Here is a 7,342-nt window from a genome sequence, read left to right as displayed (position 1 = left end):
ATTTATAATTCAATTTCATAATTTTATTTTATTTAGAAAATTAAAATTAAATAAAAAAATTGAAATTGAAATTTTCATTTTAATTGTAAAGTGGGATTATCCCACTTTTCCCACTAAATTCACACATAATTAGTGGGTCTTGAAGTGTGAAAATGTCAAGTAGTTATTTTGCATGATTAATTTGATAAAACACTGCAAAATCAATTGAATTTAATGGCATGCAAAAATCAATTTTGAAGAGAAAATCAGCTTGAACCGTTTTCTCTCAACTCTCCAAAATTCTATCCAAAATTCCCTCTCAATTGGAGTTCCACATCTCAATCTAAGGTCTAAAATTAGTAAAGAAGACTCTTTTGGAGGTCTACTACAAAGATTGAGCAAGGATTTTATGGGGATTGCAAGGATTTTGTGGAAATCATCAAAGGTATTTTACTTGAAACCATAATGATAAAATCTTTGAATATGCATACTTGTTACTCAAATTAATGGAATTAGAGTGCTTAATCATTTTGTTTGCTTCCATATTATGCATGTTTACTCTAACAATTACTCCTCTTTCTTAGGAATGTGATTAACCTGGGACAGCTATGACACCCGTAGTTTCCCTTTGAGTTAAAGTGCCCTTGAGGAATGAGTAAGCTTCGGCATCTTTAAAGGATACGTTGCTCATAGTTGGATTTCTTTCACGTAACCTGTGTAGGCAAGCCAAAAATAAGGTGCTGTAGTCTGGATAAGAGTTCCTCTTTTGATAAAAATAAAATAAAATAAATAATAATAAAGTAGAACAAAAGTTTGGTTCTTTTAAGTTTTACATTGCCACCTTGGGTCTAGGAAGCCTAATACTTGATCCTTTGAACCAGAGTATGGGAAAACGAGTTGAGGATCGAATAAAACCTTCTCGAGCTACTAAAGACCTAGATAGAATTGGCTAAGCGCACACACACGTAGGGAATAGAGAATTAGTTTTAAATTTCTTGATATAGTGCATGCATTTAGATGACCCTATCTTTGTGAAGAGTTTGCTAATTTTAGCCTTGAGATATGAGTCACTCATTTCCATCACATGATTCATGTCTAGATTTCATTTTACTTTGCTCGGGACGAGCAAGAATTAATTTGGGACTGCTTGATAGCTTAATTTAGGATTGTTAATGAATTTTTACTATTAACTACCTATTTTGTAGGTATTAAGCACAAAAGAGGTAGAACCGAGCAATTAAAGTCAAATGGGGTTAATTTGAAGCAATTTGGAGGTTATTTGAGCATCCAGACTTCAAAGGTTATAGAGTAAACTAACAAGCAATGGAAACAAACATAATCAATAACACTTTAATTACATTTTATTAGAGTACTAACAACATACTAAACCAGAAAATTCGGTAGAGGTTTTCTAAATTAACATACCTTTGATGAATTCTCCCAATTCTAAGTTGTTCTTCATGTGATTTCAGCTCCAATTCAACAGTGAACCATCAAGAGATCTTTTCTACTATTCTCAGTCTTAATTTTGAGTGGTGGAACTCAAATTGGAGTGAATTTGGTGAAGGAAAAAATGTGGATTCTTGTGAAGAAGAAGATGACAGCAGTCATAACAATTTTTCAGAAGCAAAACTCTGATCCAATCTTCAAATTGAAGAGGTTTTAAGTTAAATTCACATGCAAGCACTAAAGCATCATCCTCCATAACACTTAAATCAGCAAATCAAATGGGCAAGGTGTGTAATTAAGAGGAGAACCCTCCTACATAACGAATTTGTGGGAAATTCCCACTAACTTGAATTTCCAATTTTTAAATCCAATTTTAATTAATTCAAAAATTAAATAAAATATAATTTAATTAATTCGAAATGAATTAAACCTAAAATTTCAAAATTCAATTTCTCAAATTGAATCAAAATTGGAAATTAATTTAACATATTTAATTAATTAAATAATAATTTAATATCAAATATTAAATTAATCACATACCTAATTTTAAACATGAATCCTATTCATGTAAATAATATTAGAATCAATATTTAAATATTATAAACTCTTCAATTTTGTTTAATTTCAACAAACTAAACGTTAAATTAATTATATCGAACATAATCATACAAACCTTAATTTGAATTTGAACTATTCAAGTTCAAACCCTAATTTCGATTTGAACATTTCAAATTGAAATTCAATTCGAACACTTCAAATTGAAATCATTCCAAATTCACTCAATTTAATAATTCAAGGTGTTCATGTTTTACGAGCTAGTAGATGGACCTTATGGACCTAAAGATCATGAGCTCCAACTATTTAAGATTAATTGGCTAAAACTCTTTACACCAAATTAATCAGTGTTCGTTAACTATCAAGTCATATCACCATAGCTCGATAGTTGCACTCTTCTCACTGTAGATATATTTGTGTCTACTTGATTTAACCATAATCAGTAAGTTGACCCTTCACAGGTTGTTTGTAATAACGGTTGAGTTAATATGTTGTTTTTACCCCCGATATTATGTCTTGCTCCTTAAGTTCCACTAATCCTTTAATGAACAATTGGTTTGTGATCCAATCACTAAATCGGATCCCTCTCGGGCCAATGAGAGGGTGGGACCCCTTGTTCAAGACCTGGATTCAGTACTTAAGAGAACAACATGTTGTAAGATATGGATTTTTTGACTTATAATATGTCTCAACAATTGAACCATTTCGTAATGCAATTCAACTTTAACTTGTATGACGTTAAGAAGGAAGAGTTGTAAATTGAATTAGGGCTAATTTGGTTTAATATCGAATTTGGCTACAGCATGATTTATTTGGAAAAGCCATTACGAAAGGGTTCAATTGTTGAGACATATTACAAGTCGAAAAAGTCATATCTTACAGCATGATTTATTCTAAATTACATGTAACCCTTTTATTTTAATTTCACGTATTTAACTTTTGCACACCAAAACCCCTCATTCACCGCTCTAGTTAGGAAATTAACTTAATGAAACAAATCGGGCTTCCCTGTGGATCGACTTGGACTTACCACTGTTGCTACATTTCAGTAGTAACAGAAATAGTTTGGTATACACAAATTTTCTTTTGATCAAGTTTGAAGCTTATTAATGACGTAAGTTTCGGCCTGTCAGTTGCCCCTACATTCAATTAGGCTTAAGAAATAGTTAATTCAAGCATGTAACGACCCGACCCCCTAGGACTTAGGTTAGGCTGTTACTAAAATAAATGCATGCATAGAATTTAAAACGACGCTCAGTTATGTGGAAATAAATGCTAATTAAACAAGAGAAGTTCAAAAGATATTTATTAAATGCAATTGTTAAAACAATAATAAGGTACCCAAAATTCGTAAAGGCTAATAAAAGTATATAAAAGAAATAATCCTTAGTAATAAATTTCAAATAGTAAAACTAAATATTAACGGAAGAATAAAGACTCTAAATTTCATGATGCGGAAGCAAGAAAAAAACTAGTCACAGTGGCATGATCACGAATTCCGCTGCGACATCGTCGGTGAATCTCTACCCTTACCTGAAACATAAACATAATAAAAGGGTGAGTATAAAATACTCAGTAAGTAACCCCACTACTGGGGTCAGGCTAGGCATCTATGTCCTCTAGATGCCTACCCCTAGTGGAACATATAAACTATTCTAGTCCTCAGGGAACACATATATACATGAAAACTTATTTCTATCCTAAGGTAATTGAGTATGTCCACTATCTCTAGTAAGTCCCGTAGGACTCACAACCTCTGGTGCATCCCGAAGGAAACACAATCTCTTACATATGCATGGTTATGCATACACCTCTTTCGTATATTACATACCCACTTAATGTGTACCTCTTTCGTACACATAGTTACGTATACACATAACCCACTGAAGGTGTATCTCTTTCGTACACCTAGTTAAGTATACACCTCTTTCGTATACACCTAACCTACTAAGTATGTACCTCTTTCGTACATCTAATTATGTATAACCTCTTTCGTATACATATAATGCACTGAGTATGTACCTCTTTCGTACACCCCAGATCCTCTCTATAAATGTAGGGATGTATACCTCTTTCATACACATGGTTAGGCATACACCTCTTTCATATACACATAACCCACTGAGTATGTACCTCTTTCGTACACCCCAGTACCCTCTAGGTATGTATCACTTTCATACACACCAGCCCTAGTACATCTCTTTCATGTACTAGGTCCTTGGACGTGCATTACTTTGCAGTCACATAGTCTGGAAGGGAAAAGAAAAGGCATCTAACTTCCTATTACATATAACATTCACCTAATCATGAATCCTCTAAAATCTCCTCATCAAGGTCATGTTAATTAACCTCAACATACGTTAATCTAGTGTTAATGGATCTGCTCTAGTACATCACTTTCATGCACTAAGCTATGTAAACAATCGAGTATTTGAGATTTCATAATATATAGTACTTTCTACACATTCTCATAATAATTCACATAACTATATGAATCAGCAAATGTCGAATCCTCATCTAACTTTAAGAAATTCCAGTAGGAGTGCCACTTAACTTACATTTAAGGGTCATGCTCAATCATCCTTTTAATATAACTCATAAAATTCTAAATCATGCTCATACATTAAAATGCTTCAGACATATTATCACATACTGCTGTATCTTTTCTAAACAGTCCATTAAATCTCAGAATAGTCAAAAGTATCCTTATAACTAATCTTAAAATCCAAAAAATAAATCATAAATTTATTGCCCGACACAAAGGCAATTCCAGTAGTAAGATGACTTACCTCTAATTGGAAACTCTAGGAACTAGCAAGCTTAGCCTCTTCCTTGCCCAATGAAACCTTTCACCAAAAATTCGCCAACTAGGCCTTTAGTTGGCTGGACAACAACTTCAATAATCTAAAACCTCATACCAACATCCAAAATACGACGAGTATCAATAAATTAGAGCCGCAAATTTAATGAGTGCTCAATAGTCCTCAAGAAAAACCCAATCAAATCAAGAACCCAAACACCAATAGCAACTTGAAGCAATTTCCCTAATCACAAAAACACATCCTTCAAATTCAAAGCAAAACATTCGATTTTTAAATCTTTAAGCTTAATTCCAAAACACCCAATTTACATCAACCTTTGAGTTTTCCAAATAAATTTCAAACATCCATTTACTCACCCGAATAAACCACACACACCAACAGTTAGTGGGTATTCAACAATCCTCAAGAAACTGCAACCACACTACTCAAATCTTACCTCAACCAATCAATTTGTCCAAAACCAATGACCAAGACAACAACGGCTGTGAAAATGGACTGGACCTACACAGAACCGGCGGCGTGGCGCAACTCCGACCGAGCGGACTAACTATAGCTGACCTGGGACTTGTGGTAGTGGCTGGCCTTTGAACCCGTGCTCGACGCGAAGAACGACGGATGCTCGTGATTGGAATCGACGATGGTGCGGCGAAAAGGCTGCACCACGAACGCGGCTGACCAGAGACACTGGACGGCGAGCGGTGCTAGAGGGTCGACGAGCGACTGCTTCAGACTGCAAACACTGAGCGACCGAAGCATTCCACGAGCGACTAGGATAACGGAACTGACGTTTGGCTGGAGGTGCGGATGGCTGGCGGCGGACTCAAAGGCGGCTGCTGGTTTCGACGACTAGGGTTTTCACGAAAAAATGGGGGGTAGACGATGAGGTTGAAGAAGAAGGGTTTAATTTGTTTTATATATAAATAATAATAATAATAATAACAATAATAACAACAACAACAACAACAACAATAATAATAATAATAATAATAATAAAACTTAAGACCTAAAAAGGAAATAAAATAAACTCTATTTTATTCCTTTCCTTATTTTCATTTATTTTATTACTTCCTTTCTTTCCCAAAAAGTGAAAATAAAACCTGCCATTAATTTCTAAATTGAACACTTTTGTAAGATCAAAATTCCACTTGAACTCCAAAATTCCAAAAATGCCCCCTACTAACAAAATTACCGAAATTATATAAAAAGTAAAAATTCGGGGTGTTATATTCTTCCCCCCCTTAAAGAACTTTCGTCCTCGAAAGTTCATTTCTAGAAAAATAAAAACTCTCTGCATAGGGATAACGAAACATACATGGTCTCTTATACTAACTAAGAATAGAAAAGAAGGCAGGCAAACATAGTCTCCAACAAACCTAGAGTGTCAAGGTCTAAAAATATAAATTTATCTTTCACTATAGTGTCCGGCCTCCCCACCTCATGTCAGGTTGTGGCACTGTTCCTGTTCCATTGCTACTGTCCACTTGAACCCACCTGATCTTGACTTGAAGGTTGGTCCCTACCGTCTGTAGTGCTCCTACTAGGGCACTCATATGCCATATGCCCTTTCTGTCCACAACGATAACACACCTCTGCTCCAGCCAATCAACGACCCCAGTGACGCTTTCCGCATGAGTTACAGATTGGGTTTTCCTCTTTAATAGCTACAGGTTTCTTTTGCTGAGACTCAGAAGTCTTCTGGTCTGCTTTCCTTTTCTGACCTGCGGAGGTCCCAATCATGAGCGACCTCCTGTAATCCTCTCCTACCTGAGAGTCAGCATCAATCCTCACGGCGGCCCACAGTGCCGCAGCATACGTCTTAAGGTCCAAGGCATATACCATGCCTCGTAGTCCGTTCCTCAAACCCTGGATAAATCTCTCGGTCCTCGATGCCTCGGTGGCTACTAGTTCAGGAGAAAAGTGGGACAACTTATCAAATTCCTGTTCATACTCCTCCACCGACATAGCGTCCTGTTTCAGGTTCAAGAATTCTGCCTGCTTATTGTATCGGATGTTGGCCGAAAAGTACTTCTCATAAAAACGTTCCTTGAACTGTTCCCAGGTTGCAAGGTCACCTCCAATATCGATCATCTTTTCTGCCGAACGCCACCAGATTGCAGCGTTATCAGTCAGCATGAAGACTGGGCATTGCAGTTTGTGCTCTTCTAGGCACCTCATAAAACGGAAAATTGTCTCAATGGATGACAACCACAGTTCTGCCTTGGTAGGGTCTCCTAACGATCCATCAAAGGAGCGAGGGTCATACTTCCTGAAATCCCTCAGATGTTTAGCCTCAAGAGACAGGCCCTGCATGTCTCTATTTTGCGGTCGGGTTTGTTGTAACTGCTCGGGTGGCACCAGTTCCTCCTGAGCCTGGGCCTGGGCAGTCTGTCCTGCCATCGTGCTACGGATTAACTCTTGCAGTTTCCCCATTAGGGAGGATGCAACAGCTTCACTAATTCTGGCTTCCATTGCCTTCTCATCGACTTGGGCCATAGGTGGATTTGGAGCTGTCGGGACAGTCTGGCTACTCTCAGCTC

General features: G+C 36.6%; 1 long non-coding RNA gene across 4 annotated transcripts in view; it reads left to right on the top strand.

Annotated features, from left to right (window-relative positions):
• LOC120092174 overlaps positions 1-1,855 on the top strand; it is a 5,941-nt gene extending 4,086 nt beyond the window's left edge. The window contains exons 3-6 of one of the 4 annotated variants that reach the window (XR_005485929.1): positions 328-424; positions 564-634; positions 1,185-1,279; positions 1,452-1,855. This is a non-coding gene — a long non-coding RNA (uncharacterized LOC120092174). Of the gene's footprint in view, positions 1-327; positions 425-563; positions 717-1,184; positions 1,280-1,451 lie in introns of all 4 variants that reach the window. The other 3 variants (XR_005485927.1, XR_005485928.1, XR_005485930.1) reach the window with 3 other exon arrangements.
• Positions 1,856-7,342: the final 5,487 nt, after the last annotated feature.

This window comes from Benincasa hispida, chromosome 11, assembly GCF_009727055.1.
Source record: "Benincasa hispida cultivar B227 chromosome 11, ASM972705v1, whole genome shotgun sequence".
Taxonomy (NCBI): domain Eukaryota; kingdom Viridiplantae; phylum Streptophyta; class Magnoliopsida; order Cucurbitales; family Cucurbitaceae; genus Benincasa; species Benincasa hispida.
The sequence above is the reverse complement of the archived record's forward strand: the minus strand, read 5'-3'. Positions and strand labels throughout refer to the sequence as shown.